We start from the raw sequence: 2,701 nt of genomic DNA, 5'->3' as shown, positions 1-2,701 counted from the left end.
TTTAGTATGTGGGAGAGGCAATTCCAGTATTTTTAAAATGGTTCTTGAACAAAATGCTCATTGAGGTTCTTTCTGTTTTTAGTGCGTCTCTAACTCAGTTTCAGGTATGTTTCTATATGTCATCATAATAATTCCAATTGCTCACTTTTTCCCCCCTCTTTTTTTAGACACTGCAAATCTTCCAGGACAGTGTTTTGACTCTGCCTATATGTGAAGTCAGTCATACAAGAAATGATTTTAAGTCTCATCTGAAGGGATGTAGTAGAGAGGTGCTGCGACCCCTCCCACATGACAAAGGGTGACTTTCTTGCCTTCAACATAATCAACTGGAAGCAAAATGCACTGAGCAGACGAGCAGTAACTTTATGCTTACTTTGTTTATTATCTAATTAAATGTGGACAACTGCAGATAACAAACACTCCCGCTCGGCTGCTTTATGAAGACTGAAGACATTATGGAGCCTAGCTAAAGTTGAAGCAGACACTGGACTTAAAGCCCTACTATGGAATCGGAAGCGAGTGTGCCAGCACTGTCCACAGCAGCATTGGTTGCCATTGTGTGTAACACCTTTGCTGCTATCTTCCTCCTCCTCCTGTGTCTTGTTCTCTATCGAGCTTGCAGGATTCCTTCCAGCCCAGACAGACTGATGGTGCTGGCCGCCAGTGAAAGAGAAAATAGGCCCCTGAATGAGAAGTACCTCCTGACTTCCTGACTGCAACGGGAGGAGTCGTATGTAGCGATGAGAAATCGTGCGAGGAAGCACTGGGACTCCCAAAAAGCAATAATTAGGCATGCCTTTTGTAAATTAACACGGCCATGTGCATTATATAAAAGATACTGTCACTCTGAAGTGAAAGGTAAATACACATAAAGTGAGGAATATGATTGCTGTAGGTGGTTTCTAAATATATCCTGTCATTTCATCTCAGCATATTGCTGACAACAGGGACCGAGCCTGTTTGTGTGCCATTGTCACTCATAAATCCCAGCAATTTGTGTGCCAGAACTCCTTACTAGAGCTGTTACATAACACTTGAAGAGACTATATCAGTGTCCTCTCCAATATACTGTTCATTGTACGTAAATGAGTACATCCCCTTCAAAAAGTAAGCTTTTATTCATTAGCAAAAAGAAGAACAATTTTCAAATAGTAATTATTAGTAGATTATTTAAATAGTGTTTTTTGCAAACTGCAACAAAAAATTGTCTGCATTTTTCTGTGCACACGGTCAAATCACATTTACAATCAAACATTTTTTTTTCACAGCATGAATAAATATCTAGATTTTGAAATGAAGCACACAAAAAAATCTGTTGGGGTGCATTAATTTTAGCCGAGCACGCTGACATCTGCTTCTACTTTGCATGCTGTCCCACTGACTCTGACCTGAATTAGATGACACGTGGAGAGAATTTGCAAGGGGTCCAATTTGTACGCTCCAGTTTTGATGCATGACTCAATCAATCTCTCCAACACATTTTTTTTTTTCCATTTTGTCAAGACGCCGATACTTTTCTGTTCCAAGATGCCTGTGCCCAAATGCACAAAGCAATGCCCATAAAGACCTACTAAGATGAGTGTGAGCGCTCCGACCTCAACCCCAGGAACCACCTTTGGGATGAACTTCACCAGAGAACCCGCTCCTCTTTGTTACTCTCTATTCCTCTGGATGAACGATCAAATAGCACCCAGACTTTGAAGTCCTTTTCCTAGGTGTAATGGCCAAATGTTCCAAATACATTTGTCCTTATCGTGCACACCGAACACAACAGACAAAGAAAACAAAGCGGGAAAGGGTTTTACGGTGTTAAAGCAATATGGACATGTAGCCCTCTCCAAAAAAACCTGAGGATCTGAATTAATGAATCACAGTTAATGGATAGAATGCTGCATGTGTCAGCAGCCAGGTGTCGGGGGGCATTGAGTGGTACTTCACTCAACATGAGCATCACAACCAAACAGCAGCATCATGACTCAATGCAAAGATGTTGATGGAAGTCAAAAGACTCTTGGTTCATCCCTGGAATGCTGCCTGGGACTACATGTGCAAGTCAATTGACATCATTTGTCTACTAGATGTCTGAAGATGCTTAATCTATCAGGCTAATTTGTTCACTTAGAAGAATGCACTCCCACACAACTGCTTAATCAACTTGTACAATACATACAGAATTGCCTCAGTTAATTGCGGCAGAAGTGCACCGCAGTCCTAATGTTGCCTGTTTCATGCAAGGAGTATTACTGTATACAAATAAACACATTTCACAGTTGTCTGTGTGTGATGTCTTTGATAATAAAAATAATGTTCATCACATATTACCTGCTTTGGTAGAGCCCTGACTTCTGCCAGGCTTGAAATGTATTTGAGTTTGTATGTCTGTCCAGGACATTGGATGACTGATTTGGATGTGTACCTAACAGTTCTGAGGACCCGGGTTCAAATCCAGTATCGCCTGTGTGGAGTTTGTGTGTTCTTCCCGTGTGCGTGTGTTTTCTCTGGGTACACCGGTTTCCTCCCGCATCCCCAAAACATGCCTGGTAGGTTAATTGATGACTCTAAAATGTCTGTAGGTGTGAATGTGAGTGCGAATCCACCATTTGAATTCTGAATTAGGAAAATAGTTAATTTTTATTCAAATCAGTCAAAAGTGAGTACATAAGATACAGTACATGATATAAATGAAAGAACCAAAGAGGAC

The sequence above is a fragment of the Syngnathoides biaculeatus genome, chromosome 10 (assembly GCF_019802595.1).
Source record: "Syngnathoides biaculeatus isolate LvHL_M chromosome 10, ASM1980259v1, whole genome shotgun sequence".
NCBI classification, from domain to species: Eukaryota; Metazoa; Chordata; class Actinopteri; order Syngnathiformes; family Syngnathidae; genus Syngnathoides; species Syngnathoides biaculeatus.
Note: the sequence above shows the minus strand (reverse complement) of the source record.